This window comes from Equus caballus, chromosome 30 (assembly GCF_041296265.1).
Source record: "Equus caballus isolate H_3958 breed thoroughbred chromosome 30, TB-T2T, whole genome shotgun sequence".
NCBI classification, from domain to species: domain Eukaryota; kingdom Metazoa; phylum Chordata; class Mammalia; order Perissodactyla; family Equidae; genus Equus; species Equus caballus.
In genome coordinates this window covers 36,113,898-36,131,091 of record NC_091713.1, presented here as the reverse complement: position 1 = coordinate 36,131,091, position 17,194 = coordinate 36,113,898, and the positions used below count along the sequence as shown (strand labels likewise).

Sequence of the window (17,194 nt, the reverse complement as noted above, 5' to 3'; positions counted from 1 at the left end):
CCGCAGGCCAGGAGTGGCCCCGCTGCCCTGAAGGACAGAGCTGCCCCTGTGGCCGGGCGGTGGGGCTGGGAGAGTGGTGGATGCTGCAGGAGACCAGGGCGGGCGCGCTGTGCCCTCCAGGCCCTGATGCTGGCTTCAGCTGCAGTTTGCCCTTTGAAGCTGTGGTCCATCCTCTTTTCATAACCATCCCGGATGCTGCCGCTGAGGGCTGTCCTGGACCATCACAGCACAGTGATGGGGGCCTCATACGGCACTTTTCACAGCACTCTGGGATCTTGGTGTCTGTTCTTCCCAAGAGCTACCTGGCTTTCACTGTGCTGTTTTGTTTTTGCTTTTTGGTGAGGAAGACTGGCCCTGAGCTAACATCCGTGCCCATCTTCCTCTACTTTATACGTGGGATGCCTGCCACAGCAAGGCTTGATGAGCAGTGTGTCGGTCCACACCTGGATCTGAACCAGCGCACCCTGGGCTGCCAAAGTGGAGCCTGCGAACTTAACCACTGCGCCACTGGGCCGGCCACTCATTTTGCTGTTTTGTTCCACCTCACAAGCGACAGCCGTCTGTTGTTTGGAACGAGGGAAACACAGGGAGAAAAGGCACAATGCAGAAGCAGCCGGTCCTCTGTGACTGACCCTCTCTGGAAGGAACTGAGTCTCAGTGAAGCAGGCTTTCCTGTGCGTCTCCAGGCTAATCTTCACAGCAGCCAATAAAGTGGATTTAGTTTCCCTTAATAATTGCTAAGACCAGTGGTAGTTCTCAAAGGGACTTTTTTCACCCTGCCCAGGTTTTTTCTCAGAATAACAATTAGATATTAACAATGAATAGTTATTAGCAGTCCTATTCTCAACGCTGTGCCTGCTCTGAGCTTTAGCTTTTTGTGAAGAAGTGGTGGCGTGTGACCTGCCGTGGGAACCTGCCCCAGCATCACCCACTGCCAGAGGCGACACTGTGCGCTGGAGACGGCGATGTGTACTTCCATGGGGTTACACCCCTCTGTCTTCTGGATGGTCTGTGAATTGTGGGGTGGGTTCATCTTACAGATGAAAGAACCGGGGTTCAGAGAGGTCACTCCTTGTCCCCAGGTTACAGAATTAGTGAAGAGTGAGCCAGCATTTCAATTTGGGGCTTCTGACCACTCCTCTGTGAAGCCGCCCTGCTTTCGAGCATCTAGCAAACACTTACCAACCACCTGCTATTTCCAGACACAGTCTCTGCGCTCTGACCACCGTGAGGTCCTGCTCATGGCTTCCTGCCCCCCAAGTCTCAGGTTCTCTGAGCGCTTAGCAGACAGTGAGGGGAATGGGTGCACCGGGTGAGAGTGTGGCCTCTGTGGGCAGCTGCCTGCTGGGTCCCGGTCTTCTCTCCCAGCTTATTAGTGTGGGCAGGTTATCTGGCAGCCCTGTGGGTTTGATTTCCCTATTTTTGAGTTGGGGGTAATCACAGTGTTTATCTCCCTGGGTTGTGGTAAGGAGTAAGCGGGATAATGCCGTAAAACGCTTCGTGAGCCCTTGGTTAATATTTGTGTGGTCTCGGGTGTCAGCTCAAATACTGCCTACTGGGGAGGCCCACCTGGCCCTGGAGCTGGTGTGGGCCTCCCCAGGCACTCAGCACCTCTGCCCTCTGCCTGCAGCCTGCCCGCCTCACTCTTGGTGGCTTTCCCACTCTGCACAGGCTTGTTGACTGCCTCGTCTCTCCCCACGGCCAGGTGACCATGTGAATTCTCCGTGGGCTGGTCTGCTTGCTCACGGCTTGGGCTCCTGGGCAGGGCCTGGCATGCAGTCGGCTCTCAGCGTCTGTTGGTTGACTGGCTCCCTGTTTCCAGTAAGCCTGAACTAGAGCTTCCATTTTGAACAAAATAATTGCAACTCTGGTTTCCCGTCAGCATGCCCTGGGCATCAGCGTTCCCTGGAACTCCGTTCCCCAGGCCTCAGAGATGACCCTGGGTGACCGTGAATCTGTGCACATGGCTCTGGCCCCTCCTTCAGTCTGCATTTCCAGCTATTAATAAAACAGTCTTACAGACATCCCAGAGTCAACGTGGTCACCACCGAGCTCATGGCCTTTTGTTTCAGGCCAGGCCCTCCTCCCGTGTGTGTCCCCAGCATCATCTGGCTGAGGACGTGTGCCTTCACCCACCCGCCTGGAGACCTTGGAGGGACCCTACATCTTCCCTCTCCCCTCACCTACCCTCAGCCGGCAGCCGCTCAGCCACCCAGGGGGCTGCCCCAAACCTGCCCACCAGCCCCAGCGAGAAGTCTGGAGCCAGCAGTCAGCCGCCTGACTCTAAGGCTGTACCCTGAACCTCAGGTTTCTCCAGCGAGGTCCCTCCTTTAGCCTCAGGATCACGGCTTTAGTTTGGCCTGGATCTGGCCCGGACTGTTGGGGCAGCCATCCCCTGCTGCCTGCAGGCCCTGCGCCTTCCAGCAGCCCCTTCTACCCCCCAGGGCAAGCAGTATTCTTCTTAAATACAAACCCAGGCCTAGGACGCTGCTGAGTAAGAAACACTGTTAGCTCCCTTTGCAGCTTCTAAAGTCTGACCTCCTCACACAGCATGAGAACCCCTTCTGGGCCTTTTCCTAGCCTCCCTGTCCCTCCTTTGCCCCCACCCCCCACTGCACGTCAGCCCCAGGTCCTCCGCTAGACCAGACAGGTTCACACGTGCTGCTCTGGGCCCGACCCTTCTCCTCTCTGTGCAGTGAAATCTTTTTTCATCCTTCAGCATTCAGCTCGGAAGCCACATCCTCTGTGAAGGCTTTCAAAGAGGGCCCCAGGCCCCCCGCCCACCCGTGTCCCTCCCACCTGTGCCATAATCTGGCGAACCCCCTTCTGAATCGGAAGTGCAGCTGTGAGAGGTCCAACAGCTGAGAGGGTGCTGCTGGAGACAGTGGGACAGGTCCCCGAAGAAAGCCCCGGGGACCCTCAAGGAGACCCTCCGAGGGCTGAGGACGGCCCCTGCAAGGCCGGGAGCGCTCCCCCAGCGCCCAGCTCAGCCGGGGTTTGCTGCACGGGCGATGTTGACACCAGGCCTGAGAGTCTTTATGATCTGATCACATCCAAACCCCATGTGTAAGTCTCGGCTTTCTCACCAGAACAGCTTACGTCTCCCAGCTCCACTTCCCCGTCTGTAAAGCGGGGTGACAGTGGCTCCTTCCAGGGGCCGCTGCGAAGATTCTGGGAGCGACGTGGCGGGAACTGGCAGGCGCGGGGCCTGGCGGAGGCGTCCGCGTTCCAGGCACAGAGAGATGCGCAGGTCATCACTAGAAACACGACTGAGGCCAGGTCCCGTCCTAAAACAACTTTCTAAAGTGAGGGTTTCACTGGGAATTTCAAAAGTTAAGAACATGAATAAAATTTAATATCGGCTTCAACGCACGGAGGGGCATCCTCCTGAATTTGAGAGTATTCTCTTTTTCACCCGTGCGATGTACCGCTGGGCTGGGGGAGGGGTGGGCCACCTTTGTGTCGAGGCACCTTTGTGTCACACCAGCTCGCTCTGATCCCAAACGCGTCCGCGTCCGCACACGGGAATCGTCTAGGCCAGGGTTTTGGATCCCTGGGCCCCGCCCCACACCTCCTGACTCCGAGATGGGGCAGGAAAGGCACTGTAAACTGTAAATCTACGCTTTTAAAAACCTCCCCTGTGGTTTTGATAACCTGCAAGGTTTGGGAACCACCGTACAGACGCTGCTAGAAAAGCACCGTGCTCAAACGTCTCCATTTCTCAGCTTCGTAGTCTTTGAAATGAAAAAAAAAAAAAAAAACCCAACTAGTTTATCTGCCGTTTCGTAAACAATATTAGCTTTCTCAATGCCTGTTTCACCTTCTGTGGTCTGTTTCTCCTTGGGGCGGAAAAAACTGGCTTCACTTAAACAATAAGAGAGAAAAAAAAGGTGCAAACTTGACCAGCTTCCTCACCTTTATAGCAGCGGTGGGGTATTTCCCCCACGTCCTACGGGGCAATTCAAATGCTAATATATTTAAGTACAACCATCTTTTTGGCAATCAGATAGACTTGTCTTTATGACAGTCTTATTTCTCTTTTCTCTAGTCCATATTTGTCCTTTATTATTATTTCTATTTTTTTTTTTTTTTTTTGCCTGCTAGAGAAGCATATGTTTAGATTCTTTGACCTTTCAAACCGTAAATTAAAAAAATTCCCGTCCTGGTATCTTCTCAGCAGAACTTGCAAGAGGCGAGGAATGCACCCGCCCTCTAAACCTGAGGTCTGCACTTTGAATGTGCTGAGTCATCTTCTCTTGCAGGGTCAACATTTTGCACCTCGGAAAAGTACTGCAGAAAAGTACTGTGAGCAGGGATGTCATTATTTACATACGAATAAGACACTGGAAGGGGGATGGTGCATAGAGACAGCGTAACTTATTATTAGCTTTTCCAACTTGTCTTGAGAGATTTCTAATAGTCCCAAGAGTTCTCTTTCTGGTTGAAAATTTGTTGGTGACATTCTTTATAACTCTTTATTCCTGTTTCTAGAAAGTGAAAATGAATATAAATGGTAAAGCAATTGTCTTGCACTGTTTAGAAAAAGGAGAAAATTAGTCTTTGCCGTTATTCTGAAGTTTTGCATGATTAAGATTCTGGAATTAGTTCTCTATTAAAGAATGATTAGCAAAAAAAAAAAAAAATACAGTATTGAGCTAGATATTGCGAGTTGATGTCTAACGAATTGAACTTTTAGGAAATCTGTTTCCCTCTGTTGATCATGTAGTTGGATGGACATTGAAGAGCTGTCACTACCACTATATTAATAGGGGAAGTGACAGGAAGCTGCAGAGTTTCCTTAGAATCAGGAAGAAAGTTTATAGAACGCTTGCTGGGAATGTGGATTATAGATAGAGAGAAAAAGTCAGAAAAATTGTATTCAGAACTGCTCTTTTACTTTATAATGTAAAAGCGGGTCCCTTCAGAGTAGGCGTTTGGGACTAAAGAGAATGCAAACATTCCTCTAACAAGGAAGTCAGAAACTTCTGTTCACCGGGATTAACAAACATCCCAAGGTCATTTCACAAGGTGGAAATTTACTATAGGACCGACCAACGTGCTCTTCCTCCAGAGCGTTTGAGTCACGGACGGCGCGCAGCTGCTGGATCCCTTTGTGGGTGGAGCAGTGGGGCCCAGCGTCCCTGACCCAGGGCCCGTGAGACAGCAGGCCCCGCACGCTGGGTGCTTACTTAGTATGAGCCAGCCACTGTGCTAAGTGCGTTGACTGCATGGTCTCATTCCATCCTTAACAGTCACCTTGAAAAGAGGAACTTTTATTTTTAGTACCCTAAGGCTGAGTATACTAAAACTCAGGCTAAGTCATTCCTGTAGCACTCCTGGCCCGTGGCACGGTGGGCATTTGAACCCAGGCAGAATGACTCTAATGCCCTGGTGTCTCTGTGGAGAGTGCCTCTTAGCTCATAAAAATGACTACTCACCAGCAAGTCATGCTAAATAAATATGGAAAGAACGTCATCGGTTGGTTAGAGTTCTTGCTTTCTCTCTGTGAACAACTCAGAAGGGGCAGGGGTGGGAGGGGGGCCGAGAAGAAAAGGCGGAAAGGCTGCCGAGAGCCTCTTAGGAGCCCAGTGGGCTCAGAAAGGTCCTAACTTCATGCCCTTCTCTGCTCGGAGCTGTTCTGTAATTAACACCTACAGATGAAGCTGTGAAATGTATTGAAGTTCTGTTGTTTTTTTCTAGTTTAGATTGATGGACATAATAGAATGACTTGGCGTTGAAAGAACAAACAAAAACCCTGAGCTAACTGCTTTTCATCCGACTCTCTAGAGCTGGAAACTGGGCCAACGTTCTGCAGGTAGCCGAGGGCCTGTGTGGGGCAGGACGAGGACACGGCGTGCCCCGGCTGGCCTTCAGCAGAGTGGTCTGAAGAAAGGGTGCAGTAGAGGCAGTGGGCAGACTCATTTCTGAGTTTCGGTGGTTTATAAGCCTGGTGATCTGGGACAATCGATTTGACCCCTGGGACATTAGGATGGGGCCTTTTCTTCACAGGGGCCAGAGGAGACACTCAGCAAAGTGAACTTTTTATTCTCCCTTCCTCGGAGGCCCAGGTGTGACTAGTCCTGAGACAGAGCATCTGGGTAGAAGGGTGGGCATGCCCTGGGCTCAGGTGCCTGTGTCTGAGACCCAGCTCAGGTGAGGGCGGTTCTCACCGAGGAGAGGAGATTTGAGCAAAGATTTGAAGTTGCTGGGTGAGTTAGCCGCGTGGGGGTCTTGGTGGAAGAGGTTTCCAGGCAGAGGAAACAGCTAAGGCAAAACAGGAAATTGCCTCCTGGCAAGATTTAGGAACAGCGAGGAAGTTGGTGTGGCTGGACCAGAGTGAGTAAGGGGCAAGATGGAGAAGGTGAGGTCAGAGAGCTAGGGGGGTCAGGCTGTTGGTCACCATCTGAAGGACTCTGGATTCCACCCCCGGAGGAACATGGAGCCATTGCTGGGTTTTGAGCAGAGGAGGATGTGATGGGACTGAGGTTTAAAAAAGATCACTGTGATGGCTGTCTTGAGAGCAGACCCATGGGGGCAGGTTCGAAGCAGGAGACCAGTTAGGAGCCATTGCAGAAATCCAGGCAGGAGAGGATGATGGTTCTGACCTCAGGTCCATGATAGCACAGTGGGTAAGAAGTGGTCAGATTGTGGATATATTCTGAAGGTAGAACCAACAGGATTTATCGCGAGGTTGGATCTGGAATGCGAGGGAGAAGTCAAGGGTGACTCCAGGGTCATCGGCATGAGCAACTGGAAGGATGGAATTTTTCAATGCCTGGGATGGGGGAAGATATGCAGATGGAACAGATTTGGGGGGGGCAGACTGAGTTCATTTTTGTCCATGTTAAGTGTGAGATGTCCCCTCGATATCCAGATGAAGGTCAACAAGTAGAAAGAGAGAGGTCTGATCTGATGAGACAAATTTGGAGGTTGTCAGCATATAAATATTCAAAGCCTGGAGACTTAAAGAGATCGTAAAGGGGGTGTCGATAGAGGAGAGAAGGGGTGCAAGGACTCCGCTTTGGGGAGCTCCAACATTGAGAGTTCTGAAAAAGAAGACGAATCAGCAGAGGAGACTTGAGACACGGCAGCCAGCGAGGCTCTTGCAAGACGGCATTCCCGGGGCACCTGGTAGGGAAAGAATTCTGGGTGAGAGGGAGAGAGAATGCAAAGACCTGGAGGTGTGAAAGCCTCATTTGGGAGAGAGGAGGCGAGGATGGCAAGTAGTGTGGCATGGGGAACTTGAGCGAGGAAGAGGAGGGGAGAGCCCAGATGGGAGGCTGGAAAATGGGCTCCCCCAACTTCTTGTGGGCTTGGACACTCAGCTTCAGACCTGGGGCATTTGTCTCACCATGGTGGCGACCAGGATTTATTGAGGTCTTACTCTGCTCCATCATGTGTCAGCACTGTGCTAAGCCCATCACATACAATTCATCATTTAATCTTTACGCCTACCCTTTACGAAAGATGGTGTTTTTATCCTCCGCGGATGAGGAAACTGGGACTCAGTAAGGTCAAAGATTTCGCTCAGGGTTACTCTTTGAGTAACTGCCTTTAACCCAGGCAGTCCTATTCCAGAGTCCATCCTTTTAACTGCTAACCGGTCCTGTCTCCTGGAGGTCTGGCTCTTCTTAACCGAGTGTCAGAGGATCAGAGGCTGAGAGCTCATGTCGTTTCTCTGCAGGATCTCTCAGGGGAGGTGCTTACACACAAAGGGCCAAGGAAGATTTGGGGCACCAATGAAGGATTTCCCGTGGGACAGTGACTCTTGGGATCTGCTTCGTTAGCATGTTGACCTGGCGGTGGTGTGGTGAACAGAGTGGACGAGGATGCCGGGGATGTGAGGAGGTTGATTTGGGAGACGTGAGCTCAGTGTGGGGCTCACGAGGGCCTGAGGGCTGGCCAGGGCACACACTGCAGGCCGCATGGCCTGGGCTCAGTGAGAGCCGAGCCGCAGTTGTGGGGCCGAGAGTCAAGCAGTTGAAGTAAATGGACCAGTCTGGGTGAGGGATGCAGTTTTCAGACATTTATCATCCGTATGCACCTTCTGACGTGAATCCCCCTCGGAAGACGTCCATCTCCCACTTTACAGGAAAAAGACACACTCTTGCCCTCTGTCGTCTCACTGTGGTGTGTTTTTGGGGTCTGTGAAACCCTCCTGGGCTCCAGAGGGGCTGTCCTCAACCTGTCACAGGTCTGAGAAAGTCACTCGGGGTGGGGTGACTTCCTTTCACAGGGCTGGTGGCCCGGGCTGTCTGCTTTCGTCACTTTTGGAAGGAGACCGAAACATAATTTTTGATGATAGATTGCAAAGTGATCTGGGCGCTATGACTTGCACGGATTTCAAAGATTGGAGAGACGTTGCTGTAAATAAAATACTTCCATTCCTTCGCTTGTTTATGAAAAGAGTTTCTCAGTGATTGCATCGCTAGACAGAAAAGGAGTGAGGCAACGAAACCAGACCGTTTCATTGTAATGATAAGGCAACCACAGATGCATGAACTAATGATTGGAAAATAAACCCAGTTCATCTCATTAAGGGGTATACTTCCAATAAAATTTCACTTTTTTGTGTTTAATAATTGTCAAAGTTTGTGATGCTTTCATGAATGTGCACTACTAGCAACCAGAATTTACTGCCACTCAACCCAGAAGGACCTTTTGTGTAGTTGGTGGATTCTGGTCATAGAAACTTTGACCTTAATTTTTAATTCATGTGCATAGTTTGTGAGTGAGATGTATGAAAATGTTGTTGAGAACAGATTCTGAAGCATGAAAACAAATTTGGTTTAAAATCTGTAGATAACACAAAAACTGCATATGAGCATTCACTGCTGCCTTATTTGTAACAGCCAAAAAGCGGAAGCAACCTAAACGTCCAGCAGCTGAGGAACGGATAATCAAAATGTGGTGTGTCCATATGGTGGGACATTGTTGGACGATAAAAAGGGATGCATGCTGATACACGCTGTGAAATGGATGAACCTTGAAAACGTGCCGAGTGAAAGAAGCCAGGCACAGAAGATTACATCCCGCGTGATTCCACTTGTAGGAAATGGCCAGAATGGGCAAATCGATAGATGGAAAGGAGATTAGTGGTTGCTTAGGACCGTGTAGGGGAACAGGGAATGGGGAGTGACTGCTAATGGGTACAGGGTTTCTTTTGCGGTGAGGAAAATGTTTAAGTTGATTGTGGTGATGGTGGCATAACTGAATATGCTAAAATGCATTAAATTGTACGCTTGAAATGGATGAATTGGATGATATGTGACTTATAGCTCAGTAAATCTGTTAAAAGATCTGTGGGCTAAGTGGAATGGAAATAGGAGTTAAAACAGAGATAAGAATGATTCTGACTCTTAGAGAAGTTCTTGTGCATGTCCGAAACACTATAAACAAGATTCTTTGCAACCATTTAAACTTGGGATAAAAAAAAAAAAATGTGGATGTCAAATTAGAAATCTCATAGGGATACGTAGGTTTTGTTGTAGGAGATTCCTGAGCAAAAAAACCTTGAAGCCCAATGGACTAGCTCTCCTAAAGAGAATGGTTAGACTGAGTGAGACAAGGGGACTTAAGAAGGAAAATTAGGAATACCAGCATTGAAGGAAAATGCAGGAGACAAGCCGAGGTGGGAGGAGAACCAGGGAGAAGTGTTCCCAGGTGGACGGGACGTCCGGCGTCACCCGGGATCACGCCAGCCGAGGACTCAAAGCCCCCCACCCACTGGGTCCAGTGGGCAATGTTGAGGTCATTGACTTTGGCACCATCGTTTGAATATATTAATTGCAGTCCAATGCAGAGACTGGTGGCTGGAAACAGCTGAGAGAGGTCAGGGGGGAGGCTCAGAGGGAGGAAGTGAAGGCACCCACTGCGAGCTGCTCTCTGAAGAAGTGAGAGCGGAGATAACAGGCAGCCATTTGGTAACTTTTGGGAGAAGTGGTGTAAAAAGGCGGTTGTCGCTGTAAAGATGCGATCAACTGGAACATGCTTGTAGACAAAGGGTAAGAAGCCGGTGAGCGAGAGGGCAGGGCGAACGGAGAGGCTCATTTGTGCAGTGTGCACAATGTCCTGCAGGTCAGCTGGCCTTGGCTGAGGCAGGGGCAGCCAGAGAGGTGCCTTTGGCTTGCTTGAGGATGGTGGGCCTGCCAGCGAGCTACCCATGTCGTCACCCTGCAGTTCTCGTTCAGGCCATGAGCCACTATCTTCCGACACTCCGTTTCCCAAACTGCTTATCTCTCCACAGCTCATTTTTAAGGTTGCAGATGTTTGGGCCACAGTGGGATACCCATGTGGGTGGATCGGCACACGGGCTCAGCATTCTTTTGCGCTTGACTGATTTAGGGTGAGCGCAGCTCCAGCATGTCTTGGATGGGAGTGACAAGAGATTTGAAGGTAAACATTTTCCCCTCACCTTAGTTCATTTGAGTTATGCCGGGAGTTGACATCAGTCCCCTCGAATGCTAAAGGGAGCGGCTCACGGGTGGGGGGCCTAGGAGCTGCCGTCTTTTTCTCTGGCCCGGAAGGAGACCGGGCTGAGCATGCACAGGCCCACTGGGGCCCGGGGTGCACGGTCAAGGGTGCAGCCTCCACCACAGAGGGCCTGTGAACAGGGAGCAGGATCCCCCCCCCCGCCCGCCAGGTGTTTCATTGTTACCCCAGCTCGCTCGAACCTATTTCATTATCTTTACACTCTTATGAAACGCTCTCAACAAGAGCTGCAGCAACAAAAAGAGAAGAAAGGAAGTCTGTAGTAATACTCAGAGAGAGGCGGTGGGACTAAAGCATCTTGCGTTATTCGCTGCTGCAATGGGAGGAAAAAGTCTGAGTGAAGGGCGTTTCTTACCTTCTCCATGGATCCAGAGCTACAAGGTTATTTGAAGGTCACATTGGACGGGGTGAGGTCACGGTGAGAGCATTCACTTCCTCCCCGAAATCCTCCGTCTTTACACAGTCTCTTTCCGTGGCTTCGTGTTCATGCATGGAGAATTGCGAAGTGTGTGATAAGGTGTCCGGGCGGGGCAGATGTGGGTCAGGTAGCTGCATTTGAGGCTACCTCGGCAGCCCGTGAGCACCTTCCCAGGAAATACTTTGTTGTAAGCATACTAGTAGTAATGATCACAACTATTAGCAGGAGAAATTATTTGTCTTTGTTTTTGTGTTCACACTTAATATTGTCCTTGTTATTTTTACAGGGTTTTGTAGCTGGATGTTAAGTTCTCCCGTTGTACGACAAGACCATCACAAACACAAAGATCAATAGTCCACGGCCTCTCCAAATCGTAGCTCTTTGCCAGGCGTGCATGGGTCCTTGTCCTTGGGTGGAATTCAGGGGTTTTGTGAACTCGGATGGAGAAAAGACTACGTTTTCAGTAACCTCCAAGTGCAGGGTCGGTTTCCTTCAGAGGTGGATGGCAGTGGGAAACCACAGCGGGGTTCGCTGTACCTGTGACCGTCACCAGGAAATCACACGTATTTTCATATCGTATTACAGCTGTTTGCAGCTCTCTTGAAATATGGTGCATACGTATCACTACTTTGAAATACTGGGAATTATTTGCCCTACCACTACATCTTGTCATTTAAGACATCACTAAAAAGGCACGTGTGTCGTTACGTCAAACGTATGTTTTAATGGTTTGAAAACTGTACTTCACGACGTTTTCTGCACATGCCTGTGTGTTTTACCTTGTTCTGAGAAGGCTTCACAAGGCTGCCAGGGGGCATTCAAGGTACAAAGAAAGGTTCAGAGCCCTTTTGGGTGTCCGGTCTCATGGGGGAGACAGGAAGCCTAAACGGTGAAAATCAGTAGGCTAGAAACACTCCCAGGAGCTACAGGAACCCATGCGGGGGATCCAGCCCAGCTTCAGGGCGCCTTCTGGAGATTCCTGAGCTGCCTCTGGAAAGAAGAGTGGAGAGGAGGAGAAAGAAGCAGGCGGTCATCTCCAGGGAGGGAACAGAACAGTGCTGGGGTGAGACCCCCAGGCCCCTGTGGAAATGAGGAGTACTGACTGTTAAGTGCTTGCTTCCTGTGCTGAGTCCTGTTGACTCAGGTGGTGGGTAAGCTCACTTTTTCGAACAATTTTTATGGGGCCAGGGTGGACAGGGTTAAACTTCCTTGAAAAAATTCAATGGTATAGTAGAATTTTGGAAAACAGCTTTATTGAGGTGTAAATTCATGTACAATAAGTGCACACATGTGGTAAGTTTTGACATATGTGTGCCCTGAGCAAACATCACAGGTAATGAATGAGGATACGAACATTTCTATCACCCCTCCCCCAAAGTTCCCTGGGGCCCCCACGCCTCAGCCCCAGCAACTGCTCATCTCCTGTCTGTCACAATGCATCATCCGCTTCTCTAGAATTTCGTGTGAACGCCATCATGCGCCCTGTACTCTTTTTGGCTTCTTTCCGCCAAAGCGCTTGGGATTCCTCCATTCTGTTGAAAATCCAGAGTTCATTCCTTTTTATTGCCCAGTAGTCTTTATTATGGAATCGTGCACTTTGAAAAGGGGGGAAAAAAAATAAACCCTTGTTTTCATAATACAAAATTTAAGGAGGGAGGGAGATTCCCAGTGCTTATCAAATGGGAATCTGGGTTAGATGTGGAGAAATGCTGCTCTGGAGTGTGGTCAGGGCGCATTCCAGCCCCAGGTTTTCTTCTTCCGTCGAGGCCAAGTCTGGGTGCGTTTGGAAATCTTCTCGACCTGAAGGCAGGCAGCTCCTCGGGACGCCCGGACAGCGCTGCGGCCACAGGCCCCTCTGCTGAGAAGATTTGTGAAGCCTCTGCCTAAGGAAGTGTTCCAGAAGCGTTCTCTGTGTCATCTGTTTCCCTCACAACCTCCCCGTTTGGTAGATAAGGGGCAAGAGTTATTTTCCATGTTGCATAAATAGGAAATGAGGTACGACGAGTCTGAGGGAATTATTACTCAAGAGAGCAGTGGGTCACGTGACATGGAGGACCGCACACGGCCTCGCTCATCCCCAACCCCAGCCTCGCTGGTCGGCTGGGCTCACAGTTTTAAAGAAAAATACAATAAATCCACTTTCACTCTTGTTCTTGTGTGGGTTGTGATAGAACCTTCAGACTAGAGGAGGTAAGGGTTTTCTTGTCAAAACTTGCCCTTTCCACTTGGTAAACGCCAGCATCTGTGCTGACTTCATTCAGTTGAATTCAACCACCGAGCAGACAGGACAAAAGGACCAAATGAGAATTAAATGAATTTTGGTGTTTCTTACCCTCTTTTGGGTCCAGAAAATGTATGAAATACAGAAGATCAAAAGGAAGAAAATAAAAATCCAGGATAACCCTCCCACCCAGAGATGACCTCTTTTGGGTCACGGAAGATTTGAGAATCTGGTGAAAGTTATAGCTCCTCTCTCCCAGAAGAATGCGCATATGAGCACGTACACACACAGTTTTGCAATGATTTCAGAGTGTTTAGAAACGTCCCTCTGCCACCCACCCCTGCATCTTGGCCTCAGGAATGACCTCAGGGTGAGTATTTTGGCATGAAATGAAATAACAGTGCCTTCAAGGAAGCACCCAGCCGTGGTCGCTGACCAGAAAGAGAGATTAAAGATAAGATCCAGGTGGGTTCGGGGGGCCGGTGGACTGGTGGGATGGGTGGTGTTTTGATAGACAGGCCTGCCTCATTGGGGGTGGGGTGTCAGCATCTGGAAGAAGGTATTCCCGGCAGAGGGAATCGTCTGAGACAGGACGGAGAGTGGGGCGTAGAAAGCAAGCAATCCCACAAGCCCAGTTTGGCTGGAGGAAGCCTGTGTGAGCAGGAATCATCAGAAACAACCCTGGAAAGATAGGGTGGGTCCCATCGTGAGGGACAGCGAAAACAAGGTGAGTACTCCTTTCCCCCCCCAGTAAAATGTTCCATAATTCCTTTCATTTATTTATTTTTTCAAGCAAGGGTTTTGGGGTGCGTATATGTGAATAATACGTATTTATTGCGATAAATTAAGGAAGTTACAAAAATCAGGAATTCTCCTATAACACAGTCTGATCTCTAGTAATAGTTGGTACGTTTCGTCCGCGTTTCGTCGAACGTTTGCATCACACTCCCAACTCTGACCCACCACAACTCACGGACCTCTTCTCTGTTTGTGTTCTTCCTGTTTATTTAAGGCTCAACGGGCATTTTATACAAATATTCTTCTTAATTTTTAGGAGATGAGTTCTTTCCTTAGCATAGTAGGATCGTGGAGGAGGAACTGTTGGTCAATGTGTAGGAACTTCTTTAGGAGACGGAGTAGCTTGTGCTCATCAGCAGCTTTCTGATGGGGCGTCGACCTGCTAGCTTATTTTCTTCCGTTAATTTTACTTATTACAGTCCTCCTTCGTCTGCTCCTTAGCCTGTTTCTCAAATACTGGTACACCCCAGAGCCCACCCCTGCTGGGCCTTTTCTCACCGAATACCTGCTCTTCCCGGTTCTCATTCACAATAAGCCAGCGGAGCTGAATGCCTGCCATGTACCAAGCACTGTGTTTAATGTTATCACGTGTAATTTCGCCACAACCCTGTCATGTAATGGTTAATATCTTCCTTTCCCAGATCTGGAGACTCAGAGAGGAAAGTCACTTTCCCAAGGGCACAGCCCAGAGGCTCCCAGGGCATGCCTCTGCCGTCGCCCCACGCCTGCATCTTCAGCTCCCTTCTCTGCAGAGCAGCACATCCATGACCCTGTGAACCTTTCCATTTGGGCTTTCCATAGACGCCCAAACTCAATATGTCAAAACTCAGCTATCAGCTCTTACCCCCAAGCCTCTCCCGCATGACATTAGCAGGTCAGTAAGGCACCCTCGATCATTGTCTTGTCTTTGACCTCCCCCTACTCACCCCGCCGCGGCTGTATGCTTGAATTTGGTGTTGGTCACTGTGTCCTCCCAGCCTCGTGGAGCTCACTCTGTGTGAGGGCCCCTTTAGCCCGGCTTATTTAGTGCAGCTGCAACTTACACGTGGTCCCCCTGCCTTCAGCCGATGTGTCCCTCAGCATGGTCCTCACTATTGACAAGTTGAGCAAACAGCTTTCTAAAGCTCGTCATGGCATCTCCCCACCTTAAGAACTTTCAGTGGCCTCAAAATGAAATTCAAGTTTCTCAGCAGGATCTCTGGGTGCATTACCATTGCTGTCACCTCCTCTCTGCCCCTTCGGCTCCACTCAGGCCTGCTGCTCTCCCGTGTTCGTGCTCTGGGTTCCAATTCCAGGGAAGTTGAGGTTAGAATGGGATCCCAGCCAGGTCTCTGTGGCTCCTTTGCCTGGAAACATCACCGCCACTCCTCTTGGCTAACTCCTGTTATCTTTCAAGATCTGGCTAAAGTGCCCGGCCCAGGAGGCCTTTCCTTCTTTCTCCTTCCTCCTCCTCCCACCACCTCCAGCATGCCTCCATCCTTCATAAAAATTATCAGATTTTATTTTAATTGTCTGATGACCATTGTGTTTTTCCATTTCCCTGACGGAGAACTTTGAGGGCGGAGGCTGAGTGATTATTTCATCATCTTTGCACTCCCGCAGATGCTCAGTAAATGTTGCCTGAGTAAACCGTGGTCTTTCCCCCGAGCTTCCGGGCACATAGTAGGTTTCCAGTGGCCGTGTCGTCTGTCAGACCAGGTAAATAGAATTGGGGCTGCGCAGATTCGACTTTATAAGGATGTGCTGCGTCAGTCCATGGGTCCATGAGTAAGAGTTTGTCTCCAGGTAGCATTTTGAATTGTAAAGCTATCGCCCTGTTTTAATCAGATAGCGTCTGCTAGCAACACTCGCCCCCAAATTTAGTGGCTTAAAACAATCATATATTTAGTTCATGCTTCTGTGGTCGGATGATTCTTGTCTTCTGGGCTGGCTGCACGTCTAGAGTCAGCCGGGGGGCGGGGGGTGTTAGATGGCGGCCAGATAACCCGGGAAGGCCTTGCTGACGGGAGCCTGGGTGTGGCTCCCTGTTTCCTCCGGTTTCGCAGGCTAGCTCAGCCTCCTTCATGTGGCGGTGTGAGGGCCCAAATGCAGCAAGGGACGGACCCCCACAGGGGAACAAAAGCCACTGCTCATATCGCATTTGTCATAAAGTCACAGGACCAAGTAAGATGCAAGGTGTGAGGAAATAGACTCGACCCCGTGACGGGAAGGCTGCGGGATCACGTTGCAAGGAAGTAGGGGTAGAGAATTTGTGGTCAGTTTTACAGATTACCTCACTGGTCACTGATTGCATAATTCCACAGGAGTGTCTGATAGATATAGGCACTTCACGAAAATCTGGATTTTTGGATAAATTATTGGCCACGTATACATATGTCCATATTCTGTACTTATTTTGCAGATAGGATCGAAGCATGCCTAGGCAGACCTGAGCCTCTCTTTCCAGTTCTTCTTATTTTTGGATCCTTCATCTTAGTGTTATAGAGAGCTCAAATATTGCAGAGCTATTAATAAAATGTTAACGGAAAGCCTCAAATGCATTTTTGGAAAAGGGAGTTACTGAAGAATATTGAATTCAGTGTAGAACTGAATTAATTAAAGATGGTGCCAAGAGCCTGGTGGTATTGGACTAGTGCCGAGGATGGATAAAAAGCTCCGGAGAGGTTTGCTTTGCATTTTCAAAATACCCTGTGCATAAAGCCGCTCCATGTCTCTGTGCCCCATTGTCATTTCCCAGCAGAGTATCTACCTACTGGAGTTATCACATATTTCTAAAGTTGTTTACTTTTATTGGCCGGGTTACAATCCAACCTGCCTAACATGATTATTTTACAGGTAAGCAAGCTAGGTTATAAAACAGTGGCAGAAAAAGGAGGGAGGTGAATGGTGTTTATTGTTCTTGCACGCAAGTAGCCATCCATCCCGTCAGGGCCTCGGAAGCATGGCTTATGCGTCAGCCATTGTGATACGGAGAAGAATCAGACAGAACTCCTGCCTCCAGGAGCTCACAGCCAATGTGGAGGAGAGAGACACAGAAGTGCAGGTCTGGAGACAAGTGCTAATGAAGTTTTGCAGATTCCACGAGCCAAGGTTTTTCACGTTTGTTCTTAATTTAGTAATGACAGAGCAAGCGAGCAGCTCTGGAAACTTTATCTGGGACGTCTGCCCAGATGTTACCCCAGGAGAGTCTCATGCATTAGGTCTCAGGTAGGGCCCAGGTATTTGTATCTTGAAAAAGCACATGTGATCTGAGGGGTACCCACTCT

General features: G+C 49.6%; 2 long non-coding RNA genes across 5 annotated transcripts in view; both read left to right on the top strand.

Annotated features, from left to right (window-relative positions):
• Window positions 1–13,058, top strand: part of LOC102150254 (uncharacterized) — a 16,949-nt gene extending 3,891 nt beyond the window's left edge. For 3 of the 4 annotated variants that reach the window (XR_011434216.1, XR_011434215.1, XR_011434217.1), the window contains 2 exons: window positions 11,196–12,060; window positions 12,676–13,058. This is a non-coding gene — a long non-coding RNA (uncharacterized lncRNA). Of the gene's footprint in view, window positions 1–10,246; window positions 10,396–11,195; window positions 12,061–12,675 lie in introns of all 4 variants that reach the window. The other variant, XR_011434218.1, reaches the window with a different exon arrangement.
• LOC138921562 (uncharacterized) overlaps window positions 13,053–17,194 on the top strand; it is a 20,112-nt gene continuing 15,970 nt past the window's right edge. The window contains exons 1-2 of the long non-coding RNA XR_011434220.1: window positions 13,053–13,500; window positions 14,570–14,802. This is a non-coding gene — a long non-coding RNA (uncharacterized lncRNA). The remainder of the gene's footprint in view (window positions 13,501–14,569; window positions 14,803–17,194) is intronic.